This window comes from Sus scrofa, chromosome 4 (assembly GCF_000003025.6).
Source record: "Sus scrofa isolate TJ Tabasco breed Duroc chromosome 4, Sscrofa11.1, whole genome shotgun sequence".
Lineage (NCBI taxonomy): Eukaryota > Metazoa > Chordata > Mammalia > Artiodactyla > Suidae > Sus > Sus scrofa.
In genome coordinates this window covers 99,619,087-99,634,184 of record NC_010446.5, presented here as the reverse complement: position 1 = coordinate 99,634,184, position 15,098 = coordinate 99,619,087, and the positions used below count along the sequence as shown (strand labels likewise).

At 45.2% G+C, this 15,098-nt stretch overlaps 1 protein-coding gene across 4 annotated transcripts in view; it reads right to left on the bottom strand.

The window, feature by feature from the left end:
- The window catches only part of PDZK1 (PDZ domain containing 1), a 32,086-nt gene extending 22,986 nt beyond the window's left edge, over positions 1-9,100 (bottom strand). The window contains exons 1-2 of one of the 4 annotated variants that reach the window (XM_021089949.1): positions 8,796-9,100; positions 8,154-8,229 (exon numbers count right to left, since the gene is read on the bottom strand). The gene's annotated coding sequence lies outside the window, so the exon portion shown is untranslated. Of the gene's footprint in view, positions 1-7,891; positions 8,026-8,153; positions 8,345-8,795 lie in introns of those variants that run through there. The other 3 variants (XM_005663535.3, XM_021089948.1, XM_013997218.1) reach the window with 3 other exon arrangements.

Genomic DNA, 15,098 nt, shown 5'->3' with positions numbered 1-15,098 from the left:
GAGACAAACCAGGAAATTGAGGCTATGGACCAAAATAGCCACTGGGCTCAAACTGATAAATCCGTGAAGCTGGTCAGGAGAGGGCTGTGGACCTTTTTTTTTTTTTTTTTTAATCCAAACTCTAGAATTCCTCCTGTCTAGCTATTTGCTTCTCAGACCAAGGTCTTTCTGCTGTGGTTACTAAATGTGTATTCTATTTATAATTATAATCTAATTGTGCTTTTTTTCCTAGTTACAGCTTTATGCTTTTTAAAATTTTTATTTTATTTTTGGCCACACCCATGACATGTGGAAGTTCCTGTGCCAGGGATCGAACCAGTGCCTCAGCAGCAACCCAAGCCACAGTAGTGACAACACCAGATACTTAACCCACTGCACCACAGAAGAACTTAACCACCGAAAGACAGCTGCTCTGAGGAAATAAGAACCCCATGTGCCAGATCATCCAATTTCTCCAGAGGACCAGGAAATCCAGATTTATGAGAAATGTCCCCACTTTTAAAAGCTGCCAGCTATTTCAAAGTTTTAAGAGACTTCATGTAAACTAAACAGAATTGAACTCCTGGGCTGGCAGATTATAACCCTAGCAAAAAGGATATCCAGAGCCACAGCATTGTTTCACTATAATGAGTCAACAGATTAAAAATTTCTAAGAAACCACTTAAGCTAAATATTTTTTTCATTAGATAAATCTCATGAATTTATAGCAGACCAACCAGCATGGTTTCTTGTGGGTTTTTCTCACCATAATGTACATCAAGAATAGAAGGAGAGGAGTTCCCTTCGTGGCACAGCAGAAATGAATCCAACTAGGAACCATGAGGTTGCGGGTTCAATCCCTGGCCCTGCTCAGTGGGTTGAGGATCCGGTGTTCCCATGAGCTGTGGTGTAGGTCGAAAACGCGGCTCGGATTTGCAGATGCGGCTTGGATCTGGTGTTGCTGTGGCTGTGGTGTAGGCTGGCAGCTTCAGCTCTGATTAGACCCCTATCCTGGGAGCCTCCATATGCTGCAGATGCAGCCCTATAAAGACAAAAGACCAAAAAAAAAAAAAAGAAGAAGAAGAATAGAAGGAGAAAGTGGTAATTTTTACCCACATTGGAGTATGACATGTTTGAAAACAGAAGGCCAGGAGGTGAAGGTTTCCATTTACAATGAGCACAGAACCCATCAGAATGTTAGAATGTGGGGCCATGTGAATGCGCAAGAAAGAGGAGCCGCAAAGGTCCCATTGGGAAGATGAGGTGTTTTAGGGATTGGGGCAGCAGGATGGATGGGGAGAGGCAAGAAGGAGGCACTGAAGGGTAAGTTGCAAAAACTAAGGGGTTGGGAGTTCCTGTTGTGGCTCAGCGGTAATGGCTCCAACTAGTATTCATGAGGACTCAGGTTCTATCCCTGGTCTCGCTCAGTGGGTTAAGGATCCGGCGTTGCCATGAGCTGTGATATAGGTCACAGATGCGGCTAGGATCCCGCGTTGCTGTGGCTGTGGCAGAGGCCAGCAGCTGTATTCTGATTGGACCCCTAGCCTGGAAACTTCCATATGCCACACCTGCAGACCTAAAAAGAAAAGAAAAAAAAAATTAAGGGGTTAACACAGGAAAAGTCATCTTAGAACAGAGTGGTTTCCAGTAACAAAAAGTCTAACGTGGCCAAACAGGTATGCGGCTAATGTGAAGAGAATCTGTATTTTTATTTCCGTCTTCTCTCAGCACACTAGTCTGGATAGAGTACATTAGAAAGAACAAGAGTTTTAAAGCCAAATCTGGTTTTTGATTCCAGTGTCACCACTTGTTGCTGTGAGAACATGGTTGACTTCATTCTGAACTGGAAATAGAAATACACCAAAAATAGGAAATGCACATGAATGCAGCAAAGATGACTGAGATGGACCATGTAAATCATCTCAGCACAGTATCTGGAGCAGAGAAGCCCACTGCAGGCACATCAGCTTCCCAGTTCTCTGGTGGGGGTCCTGATGCAGAGGGAACCCTGTTTCTCGTGAGGACATTTGAGCAGTGCTCCCAATTTTCCTTTTGAAGCAGACAAGAGATTAAGTGATAGACTAGGGATGGGCAGGTATCTTGCTCGTCAGGTCAGGGATTTTCTCTCCCCTCACTCTGACCCACCTCAGCAAAGTGAGTGTTGGCTGCTGAAAAGTCAGGGCTGGAGATTTTGATCCCCATGAAATCAAGCTCAAATAATGAACTAGGAGTTCCCTAAACCCAGAAGTATCATGTGGGTTAGAAAGCTATGGAATTACAAAAATAGAATATCTTCCCCCCCCGAAAAAGGAGTTCCCTTGTGGTGCAAAAGGTCAAGAATCCAGTGTTGTCACTGCAGAGGCTTGGGACACTGCTGTGGCGCTGGTTCTATCCCTTGCCCAGGAACTTCCACATGCCTTAGGTGCAGCCAAAAGAAAAAAAAAAAAAATATATATATATATATATATATATAGAACCAGGAGTTCCCCTTGTGGTGCAGTGGAAACGAATCCAATTAGTATCCATGAGGATGCAGGTTCAATCCCTGGCCTCACTCAGTGAGTTAAGAATCTGGCATTGCCTTGAGCTGTGGTGTAGTTCATAGACATAGCCCACGTTGCTATGGCTGTAGTATAGGATGGCAGCTGTAGCTCCGATTCGATGCCTAGGCTGGGAACTTATATATGCCATGGGTGCGGCTCTAAAAAGAAAAAAAGAAGAAGAAGAAGAAGAAGAAGAAAGAAGCATAGCCAAGATTCAAGGAGGGGAGGCGTAAGATTCCATGGAGCTTATACAGAACTAAGCTGGCCAGAGAGTCCCAACACCTGGAGCAGATAAGCTCTAACAGAGGTGAGTAAAAGATACACCAGCCAAGGGGCCCAAGGAACAGACAAAGGTGGAGAAGACGCACCTCACCTGATTATGGATATATGTATAGATCACGGTCATCAGTTCAGGTCACTCACCAGACAAGATCACTGGACTTCCAAAAGATTAGAGAAAGGATGTGGGATGAACGGCATTCTGCTTGCAGGGGGAGAATCAGACAAGAAAGAGCGCCAGGACTGTCTTCTTTGCCTGTCTCCCCAAACGCAGGATGTAGTAGGATCATTCTATAAATACTATGACCTACAACCATTAGTCACGAGTACCCTGGACCCACCACCATCTTCTCTAATAGTGAAGATGCAGTGAGGCAGTCAGTATAAGACTACAAAGAAAACACAGCTGTTCCTTAAAAGGCACCGATGTAACAACACCTGAACCATGAAAAACTAAACAGCAAAAACTTAAGACAGTAAGTGAACAGTGTTTAATTATAGTTACCGCAACTGTAGAAGGAAATTTGTATAACCGAGGATGTAACCATAGAATAAATTATTTCTGTTGCATTGAGGCATGAGGGGAAGGGAAGGCAGGAGCTCTTGGGTAAGATTCAACCTGAATGTTATTCACTTGGCCCTGAACTTCATGCTGGTCTACAAAACACCTTGAACTTCAGCAAGGAGAAAGCAACATTCCCAGAAGCCTGACCAAGGCATATCCATGCCCTTGTGAGAAATGCTGCCCCTCCAGCATTTACATGCATCTGCGTAATGAGTAAGACAAAGAAATTGCTAGACTTTTGTTGGAAAAATGTGATTGGTGGAGACTGGTGATAGATCAGGGTGTCCTGCTCTGGGCCAGGAGTGTCTGCCTTCATTCAGAGCTGCCCCAGAGCCTCGGCACACGCTGTCTCTTCCCAACAGCAGCAAATAAATCCTATTGTATCTCAGCTGGTGCTGACAGATGCTTCAAGCAAGAAGGAGATAAATGTAATTCAATTTCATCCTTCTCCAAAAGTATTTTACCTAGAGCAGATTCTGTATCTTTGCTGCAGGTTATACACAAGCCACCTGGATTCCTCCTTTGAAACGCAAGAGGTGTGGAAATTCAAATACTCAAGTTTGTTAATTTTAAATAATTAGTGTCAAAAATAGGAAAATAAGCGGGGCTCCAAAACCTGTTTTTACTAACAGTACTTCCCCACCATGATGGTTACCATTTGGTTTTAGCCAGCCATAGATTTCAAGTGTGGAAAATTAATGGAATGTGTTCCAATAAAGAAAAGTGATGAGAGGTCCAGTGAGTCCTTCTTACTTCTCATTTGTGATAAGGAATGGAATCTTCTTATCTTGAAGTTCATTTGGCCTGCTGGTACTAAATGCCACTCCCCCTACCCACCCATCATGAATGGTACATAGTCCTATATGGCAGGACTCTTGGTTGGAGTTCAAGGCCTTCCCTACTTGCTTATCTAAGAGTTCTGCCAAGTTAGGACAGAGATGCCCTCAGGGAAAGGATACCCTCGTGCTGCTGCTAGAACTAGTACCTGAAAACAGCTAAACTATCCCAAGGTTTGGCTGGAACAATCATATCTCCCCAAACTGGTATCTTGTTTTACAAGACCCCTTGAACTTCCATTTCTACCCCCTCGCTTTATTCCTACTTCTCAGGGTCCTCCAGCATCCAGGATCTCGCAGTCACTGCCTCAAGAAAAACTTAATCTTGCTCTCACCATGTCAGTCTTAAAGATTAACATTCGAGAACCGAAAATCCAGACTTCTTGCTCAGGCTTTGAGGTTCAACCTAACCCAGCCCTACCTCCTTCCCCTCTGCTCCTCAGCAGGCACCAAACTGGCCCGCATGTGGTCAGCCCCACCCTCCTGCCCTTTGCTCTGCCTGAAATGCCTACCCCCACCGATTATTTATTCATAGTAGGTCCTAAGCAAACATTTTTCCCAAGTGAATGAATTCAAGACCTACCCACTGTCAAGTTCAAATTTTAGGTTAAACGTAAATTCTTTCCTGACCACCACAGTGAAGAAATCGCTCAATCCTCTAAATCTCAAGTATCATTTACATAATCAATAAGCTATGATTAGTACCTGAGATGAGGCAGATACCGAGGTTCAACCCAGATTAGACACTGTTCTGCCCTCACAGAGCCCAGAGTCAAGTGGAGGAAAGCTACAGACATAACTACCAAATGTGGGTGTTGGAATATTGAAAAGAAGGTGTTTGTTTGTTGTTGTACACATTTATGGAGCTCCTACTAGGCTCCAAGCACCAGCCAAGCTACCTTAATGAGTTCTCATTTAATCCTAACGGTCCATTTTACAAGAAAAAAAGTCTCTGAAAATGTACATTGGGTACATTGGGTTCCCATTAGCTATGTGGATAAGCAACCAAACCTGGATTCAAATCCAGTTGAGTCTGGCTTCCTCCCACCATCTCCCCAGCCTCCCAACCATGAGGGATATGCCGTGTGAGGGAACTCAAGTAGTTAGACTGGGAGTGGGGGAGGCATCCTGGGCAAAAGGACCAGCACAGGGATGTTCAGGAAGAGTGACTGGTTCCGAAAGCCCAGAGAACGGGTGTAGGTTGAAATTAAGAAGCAGGTCAGGTCGTGGACTGTGAAGCACCTGAGAGTCGTCGGTTCTAGAGATTACAGAGGAGCTTCAGTGTTGACGTCTCAGAAGCTGGGAGCCATTTGAGACCAAGAGCAAAACTTCCCCAGCTGCCGTAGGGTATACTAGGGGCTCTCTCTCATATTTATCAAAACTCCTTACCACTGCCTGAGGCCCTGCCTTCCCTGGGGTCATGCCCAGTCAGAAAGCTGCCCAAAGAGCATCCGAATAGTAGCATTTAAGGTGTGCCAGGCACTATGTGCTTCTCCCATCCAATCATCATAACACTAGGAATGAGTTTCTATTATGCCCATTTGACCAAAGAGGAACTAGAGATCTACAGAGGAAGAATACATCTGCCCTGGACTTCAGGTCTCTAATTCTTTTTTTTTTTTTTTTTTGTCTTTTGTTGTTGTTGTTGTTGTTGTTGTTGCTATTTCTTGGGCCGCTCCCTCGGCATATGGAGGTCCCCAGGCTAGGGGTCGAATTGGAGCTGTAGCCACCAGCCTACGCCAGAGCCACAGCAACTCGGGATCCGAGCCGCGTCTGCAACCTACACCACAGCTCACAACAACGCAGGATCATTAACCCACTGAGCAAGGGCAGGGACCGAACCCGCAACCTCATGGTTCCTAGTCAGATTCGTTAACCACTGCGCCACGATGGGAACTCCAGGTCTCTAATTCTTAACCAGTTATCCATGACACCCCCCAGGCAAAGAGACCATCACGAAGGGCCAAGGAAAGGAGACGCTGAGATCTTGAGGAAAACACATCTAGCTCCACCTTGCTACTCTCATCAAACTCCCATGAAACAAATGTGAAAACCTCTTAACCACAGTGTGACCAGAGACACCCATTCCCACTTGATCAGAATCAGGACCTTAGGTGCCTGAGAGAATATCAGGGTTCTTCAGCCTCCTCTTTGCTAAGAGCATTTAATCCAAACACACTGATTCTATTCTTGCAGCCCCCTCCTAGGCACATAAACTTCCATTTACAGAAATAAAAAGCATGAACTCTGTGCCAGGTATCACTCCAGGAGCTGGGACGACAGCAGGTAACACAAAGGACCAGGCCCCTGCTCTCTTGAAGCTTAACATCTGGCAAAAGTGACAAAAAGTAGCACGATGATTTCTGATGATACATGGTGGTGAGGTGGAGTGAGGACGCTGAATTTAAAAGCCATTCCTGGGGAGGCAACATTTTAATTCATACCCAAAGGACAAGCAGGAGCCAGCCTTCAGAGCTCCCGGGTCGCTTATACCTGGTGGGCCAAAAAGGACATTAACGATCATCTAGTCTCAACTCCTTATTGATAGATGAGTAAATAGAGGCTCAAAGAGATTAAAAGACGGGACAAGGCCTCCCGGCTGACCTCAAGGCTGTCCCACTGTCCCACGGAGCCTTTAGACACACACATCTGAAGTGTAAGCACATTTGTGCTTATGCTCAAACATACAGTTTTATCTGGGGAAAAATGAAAGGCTTTGGAAGATGATGAAATGGAGACTCCAGTTGGAGAAGCGACGTCAGTGGCCTGTCCCTAACAACTAAATCAAAACCCAGATTATGGGTATCCCAGCCCCATCTTCTTCCTCCAGGACGAGAAATTGCTCTCTAGCCAGTGGTCCATGAACACAAGACATCATTATCAGCAAGTTCATCGTTTATGGTGCAAAGAACAAACAAAAGAGTCAAAGATAAGAACAATTTACTTTGTCTTAACACACAAACTCAAAGTCCCTGAGTTATTTGCTGCGGGAAAGAACATGTGATTCCAGGTGACTAGACAACCATGGCCTGAGACAAAGAGCCCCTGGGACTTTTGGAAACGGGGACTGACGCCCCTGCGTGCTTTGCAGGAAGTGTAATCAAGGAGGAACGTGTTCTTCCAGGGCCCGTGCTGACCGGGAGTCGCCTAGGCTGGCTGCCCTGAGAGGACAGTGACATTGAAGTCCCTCAATCCCCTCTGCCTAGGAAATAAGCTACTAGAGTTCCCAAACCTACCTGCACACACGAGTCATCTGGGGAGGGACAGTGTTCAAAAAAAAAAAAAAAAAAAAAAATTCAGGACCTCACAAAACCCAAAGAACTAGATGCTCCAAAGAGTAGGCCAGGGGGTCTCTGTTTTCAAATCCAGCCAGCCTGGAAATCCACTGTTTTTGCCTTTTTCTTTTTTCCTTCTTTTTTTTTTTTTTTTTTTTTTTCCCCTTGTGCTACAACATAATGAAAGAGGAAAGACATTTGTTTTTATTATCCAGTGAGAAAGTGAGATTGTATCCTTTCAGGGCTGCTTCCAGAAGCAAAGCTCTGCTGCCCCAAGCACTTGGACAGTGGGAGGCCTGTGAATGAGTAGCTCCCCTGTGTCCTGCCAGGCCTGTTGTCTCCCTCCCTTTGGCTGCACATCAACACCCCCATGCAACCCCAACCCCGGAAAGCTTTTCCTGAGGGTCAGTTTACCAGCTCCTTTGTGAAGCAGACCCCAGCCTGCAAGGGGCAGGCGTCTCAGGCAGAGAGGAGCTCAGAGGGTGGACAGTCCACCCCACCCCACCCCGTCCCCCCGCAGAGGGGCCTGGCTCCTTCCCCACCAGCTCCTCTTCTGCCCTGGACAGCCAGCTCCTGCTGAGAAAAGGAAAAAGAAAAAAAAGGAGGTGATTCGGACCCAGGTGGCCAGTGCCCCTGTCCAGGGTGGAAGGGGGGGGAACGGAGAGACAGCTCTTACCTGGATCCTGGAGAAGAGGAGCCACTGGGTTCCCTGAGGAATTCTCTCTCTGCTGAAGAGCTAGTCTTGGAACTCACTGGACTTTGAACAAAGATTGATTTAAAAGCTGATGTATTTAACAGGGACGTGTGGTCTGAATTCAAGTGACCTCTGTCCTGTTTCCTGCCAAATGGTTGGGCCCCGAGCTGGGCAAACCTGAAAAAACGCTCAGCAAACCTGGCTCCCAGGCCACCTGCCTAGCGATGCGGGTGCCGCTCTGAGACAAGGAGGGGGCAGGGGGGCAGCCTGGGAGGAGGGGCCTTGCCGGGCTCTGTCCCCGCCCCAGATGCCTCAGTCACACCAAACAACACCCAAAGCCTCAGGAGCCTCCAGCCACAGGCAGGGCTGAGGACCATCACCTGAGCATCCTCATGCCCCACTGGGGAGTGTACCTGGGCCGCTCCCACCCAGTGGAAGACCGGCAGCCCCAGGAAATGGAGCAAAGCCCATCCTTCCTCCTCCATCTGCGAGTTCTCACTTGTATGCTCCCTAAGAGTTGAGCCCGTAAAGTGCCCGCTCTGTTCCCCAGTCCTTGCCTCCTCTCAAACACTCTCTCCCCTCTCTCTCTCTCCTTCTCCCTCTCCCTCCCTGCCCCTCTCTCACCTGAGGGTACTCTGTTTCTATTCTCCAACCTACAGACAATTCTCTTCTGGTCCTGGCTCAGAACCTCTCAGGTGAGCCCAGCTAGGCAGGCAGAGGCACTTCCACCAGCTCCTCCACAGAGCCTGAGCCGGGGGCTGGGGTCTTGTGCTCAACCCCCAGCCCCCAGACCCAGCCCAGCCCCAGCCTGGAGCAGCTGATCCCTATCAGCAGCACCCACACAGGCAAACCTAGTGCCAGGCTTCTCACTGACCTGGATCCTCAGCCCACACTGGAAATCAGGGCAAGAGATTGCCAGGAGCAGTGAAGCAAATCGAACCAGAGGCTGGGGACAAGGTGGCCTCACCCTCCTCCACCCACCCTCCAAGGGCCTCTTGTTTCTGATGGGCCTTGGCTGCCCCGTGTGAAGGTGTGGCCCGAGCCAGTGACAAACACCTGAGCAGCTAACTCAAATCAGGTCATCTCCACCTAACCCCATGCTCCCTGAGTCTCCTATAGACCTTCCAAAGTGGAGGGTAGAAGGAGAAAATCTGGATTGAAGAGCAGAATTTCTGGGTTCAAATTCTGACCCCACCACTTCCTAAGCGTTTGATCTACAGTAATTTATGTTTAACTCTCTGAGTCTCACTTGCCTTCATCATCTGCAAATAGTGGTTACATTGTTTTTAGAAATGTGTTTATATTGAATCAAAATATATCTCACTTCTGCCCCTCAGTCCTGATGGCTCCCTCTGAGCTCCACTGACTAAGTCTCCTCCACTGACTAAGCCACAGCTACGGCAGCTCTTCACCATTCAAAGGCTGCCCTCTCCTTCTTTTCTCTGGAGGGACAATGCATGGCCCTCCTTCTTTTGGGTGTTCTGTCTATCCCATGACTTCAAGATTTCTCGCCCTGGATCCCAGCTAGTTTGTCGATGTCTCTCTCAAATTCAAAGGCCAAAGGGGAAACCTTAAAGGTGAGGAAATTGTTCTGTACCTTGAGTGTGGGTTGGCTATGCAATTATCTCCAATTGCCAAATTTCACCAAACTCTACACCAAAATAGGTGAATTACATTGCACTGAAGTGATTCCTTCATTTTTAAATTGAAGAACCTAAGTCAGTAGAATTTATTCTTAAAGCTTCTATAATTAAAAAAGTTGGATCACCAAAAGAAAAGACAGTGGAGTCTATTTATACTCCTCAGTCCTCAATCAAGAGACTTCTCAGACTCACCCTTCACCCCAGCCCAGATGGGATAAATAGCCACAAGCCTTCAAACTGGAAATAGAAGAGGCCTTAACATACAGAGACAGGGTGGGTTCAAAATCAAATAGAAATGAGTGTTGCTTGCTTGGGTTTGTTTTTTGTTTGTTTTTTTTTAATGGCAAAATACGTCATGGTGAACTGAATGAGATTTGTGCTCACTAAAATTGGGATTTTAAAAAAACCTCATGCAAAAACAAAAAACAAAACAAAATGAAAAACAAAAAAACCACTCATGCCTATAAGTGGCTCTGATCTGGTTCATGCCAAGCAGAGTAAGTCTTCATATTGATTACTTAGCTCTAGACATTCATGAAAAGGGAAAATAACCTTGTCTACTGTATAGACATTTATATCTGTCATTCTGTGAACCCTCAGCAGGATCCTATGGGACAATATCCCCATTCTAGAGATAAGAAAGCTTAAATTCATCTGCTTAATTATCCTGCCTGAGATCCCCTGGCTCAGAAGGATTAAAGGGCCTGTCTGTCTCCTTAGGTCGCACTGTGTTGCCTCTGCAATGAAGCCTCCCACTATCCAGGAAAAGAATGTGCTTTCTTCCCTGAAGCAGAGCCTGATAAGGACTTGTGTCAGGTTACGGAAAGATGTCCTGCATTGTTAGGCGCCTGGAGTAGGCGATCTCTTGGGTCGCTTCCAACTCTAAGAGTCTGTGAACCTAAATGCTATGGGTGCTGCCCATGAGGGGGTAGTGGGTCCTGCCATAGGTGTGGGCGTAGAGGGCATGCAGATAAGAGTTATGAGCATGGGATTTGGCATTGAGCAGGCACTGAATTAAATCCTAAATCTGCTGTTAATAATTCCGTATCTCTTTTTTCTTTTTAAGGCTGCAATTGCAGCATATGAAAGTTCCCAGGCTAGGAAGGGCTACAGCTGCCCACCTACACCACAGTCACAGCAACACCAGATCCGAGCCGCATCTGCAACCTATACCGCAGCCCACAGCAATGCCCTAACCTTAACCCACTGGGCGAGGCCAGGGATCGAACCCACATCCTCGCAGAGACTACATCCTGTCCATAACCCACTGAGCCACAGCTGGAACCCCAGTTTTGTATTTTTTTATTGTCAGCTCAAGTTTGTCTGGGCTTTAACCATGGAACCCTTGGCAGCTTGGGTGGAGGGTTTCCCTTTGTTTTTGTCAGGCAGCACTTTCCACAGCCCTAGCATGATGAAGGTAAGCCTGGGGCAATTTATGTTCATCACTTGCCTGAATGTTTCTAGACCAAGCAAACAGTTAATGTCAGTTATGACCCCAGCACCTCCTAAAGGCAGATCTGTGGTTGGAAATTTGCAGGAGAGGATTCTTTTTTCTCCCCAGAGCCCAGCCTAAGTTAGACCATTTCCTTGGTATTACTGAGCCATTCTTCCCTGTTCTGTTTTTTCTATAAACATATCTCCTTTTATCATACTCATAGCCTATGTTTATTAATTATTTTCTGTCTCTTCCCCACCGAATATAAATTTCCCCAGGGATAGGGATTTGTGTTTTTTTGGTCACTGTATCCCAAGTGTCTGAAATATAAGCCTCACTTACAGAAAGCTTTCCAAAATGTTATTGAATGAGTAAGTGAATAAGAGCATCTCTTTTTGCCAGCAGGACTTGTTTGTTTTGGGTTTGGGGTTTTTTTGTTTTTGTTTTTGTTTTTTGCTTTTTAGGGCTGCACCTGTGGCATATGGAAGTTCCCAGGCTAGGGGTCGAATCAGAGCTACAGCTACCAGCCTACGCCACAGCCACGGCAATGCAGGATCCGAGCCTCATCTGCAACCTACATCACAGCTCACAACAACACCAGATTCCCAACCCGCTGAGCAAGGCCAGGGATCAAACCCACATCCTTATGGATACTAGTCAGATTCATTTCTGCTGCACCGCAATGGGAACTCCAGGACTGATTTGTATCCCACCCTTTCACTAAGCATATAGCTCTGAGGGTCTGGGCTCTGTGCAGGGTCTCAGTGCCTAGGTCTTCTCTCCTGTCCCAAAGGTACCCTGTAAAAACAAGCTGTTTGGTTATCAGTTTTCAGCTTTCTCTTCACTTCTGGACCCTAGAGATTTCGTTCCTTTCTTCCAAGTTCAGCTATCTATTTGGGGGGAAATGTTTGATATATTTTATCTAGTATTTCTATGAACTTTGAACATGTAGAGAAAGGGTTTTGGATTATCTAGTTTGCCATTATTTCCAGAAATGGTTCTACCACTTAGAAGTTACTTTGCTTCTCAAAACTCCAGCTTTAGACAACACTGTAAAACTACAGTAATCAAAACAGTGTGGTCTAGCACAACAACAGACATGCAGATCAATGGAACAGAATAGAGAGCCCAGAAATAAACTCACACAACTATGGTCAATTAATCTTCAACAAAGGAGACAAGAATATATAATGAAGAAAAGAGAGTCTCTTTAGAAAGTGATGTTGGGAAAGCTAGACAGCCCCTTGTAAATCAACAAAGTTAGAACACTCTATCTCACCATACACAAAAATAAACTCGAAATGGCTTGAAGATTTAAATATAAGACAGGACATTGTAAAATTCCTAGAAGAAAACATAGGCAAAACATTCTCTGACATAAATAGTACTAATGTATTCTTAGGTTAGTCCCCCAAGGCAATAGAAATAAAAGCAAAAATAAACAAACGGGACCTAATCAAACTTAGAAGATTTTGCACAGCAAAGGAAACCACAAACAAAAGGAAAAGACAACTGACAGACTGGGAGAAAATGTTTGTAAACGATGCTATCGACAAAGGCTGACTTTCCAAAGTATACAAACAGCTCAACATATACATATATTTTTGTCTTTTGTTGTTTTTAGGGCTGCACCTGCAGCGTATGGAGGTTTCCAGGCCAGGGGTCCAATTGGAGCTGTTGCTGCTGGCCTACACCAAAGCCACAGCAATGCCAGATCCAAGCCGTGTCTGCAACCTACACCACAGCTCACAGCAATGACAGATCTTTAACCCACTGAATGAGGCCAGGGATCGAACCCGCAACCTCATGGTTCCTAGTCAGATTCATTTCCACTGCACCATGATGGGAACTCCAAACAGCACAATATTAAAAGAAAAAAAAAAGAATCAAAAAATGGACAGAAGACTTAAATAGACATTTCTCCAAAGAAGACATATAAATGGCCAACAGGCACATGAAAAATGCTCAACATCACTAATTATTAGAGAAATGCAAATCAAAACTACAGTGAGTGTCACCTTACACCAGTCAGAAGAGCCGTCATCAAAAAGTCTGCAAATAAAAGTTGGAGAGGGTGTGGAGAAAAGGGAACCCTCCTACATTGTTGGTGGGAATATAAATTGGTACAGCCACTGCAATGAACATCATGGAGGCTTCTTAAAACACAGAAAATTGAGTTACCATATGATCCTGCAATCCCACTCCTGCACATAGATCTGGAAAAGAGGAAACCTCTGATTTGAAAAGATACATGCATCCTGCTATTCATTGTAGCACTATTTACAATCGCCAAGACATGGAAGCAACCTAAATGTCCATTCTCCGATGAATGGATAAAGAAGATGTGTATACACACACACAATACTACTCAGCCACAAAAAAGGAAATAATGGTATTTGCAGCAACACAGATGGACCTCAAGATTATCATACTTAGTGAAGTAAGGCAGAAAGACAAAAATCGTATGATATCACTTATATGTGGAATCTAAAAAAAAGATACAAATGAACTTATTTAAAAACAAATAGACTCACAGACCCAGAAACAAACTTATGGTTACCAAAATGGAAAGTGCAGGGATGAGATAAATTAGGAGGCTGGGATTAACAGATACATGCTACTATATATAAAATAAATAAACAATAAGCTTCTACTGTATAGCACAGGAACTATATATTCAATCTCTTTAATTACCTATAACTGAAAAGACTCCAGAAAAGAATACATATATGATATGGATATTTTATATATATAAATATATATATATAAATCACTTTGCTATACTCCAGAAACTAACACAACTTTATAAATCAACTATACTTTAATAAAATTTTATTTCATTTCTGGAGTTCCCGTCGTGGCTCAGTGGTTAACGAATCTGACTAGGAACCATGAGGTTGCAGGTTCGATCCCTGCGCTTGCTCAGTGGGTTAAGGATCCGGCATTGCCGTGAGCTGTGGTGTGGGTCAAAGATGCGGCTCGGATCCCGCGTTGCTGTGGCTCTGGTGTAGGCCGGCGGCTAACAGCTCCAACTGAACCCCTAGCCTGGGAACCTCCATATGCAGCAAGAGCAGCCCAAGAAATGGCAAAAAGACAAAAAAAAAATTCATTTCAAAAAACCCTCCAGCTTTTTCTTCAGTGAAATATATATAATATTAACAACCTCAGAGGATTTCTTGGAGACTTAAGATATTTGCAGATCATCTAGAACCTGGTAAATGCTCAGTACATAATAACATTATAATTGTTTTTGCAAGAATAATGGGCACACATTGAACAAACACATAAAAATAAATGGGCTAGAAGTATACAGTGGGCAATTCAGGAGTTCAGGATGTTTGGGGGAATTACGGATGGCTTTTTGGGGTTTTTTTGTTTTTGTTTTTGTTTTTTGTCTTTTTGCCATTTCTTGGGCCACTCCCGTGGCATATGGAGCTTCCCAGGCTAGGGCTCGAATCGGAGCTGTAGCCACCGGCCTATGCCAGAGCCACAGCAACGCGGGATCCGAGCCACATCTGCGACCTACACCACAGCTCATGGCAACACCGGATCATTAACCCACTGAGCAAGGACAGGGATCGAACCCGCAACCTCATGGTTCCTAGTCGGATTCGTTAACCACTGTGCCACGACGGGAACTCCACAGATGGCATTTTTCCCACAACGTTTTGTGCAAGTGGTCAGGAACAGAAAACTAGAAATACATCCCAATGCTTCCCAGTATTTTTCCCACCACGTCACAGAGAAATTGATAATAGCTGCATAGCTTACTAGGGTAACCAGAGGAGGCTTTTCAAAGCTGAAGTGAACCGCCTAGGGGCAGCTGCCCCAAGCTCTGCCTAGACTCCC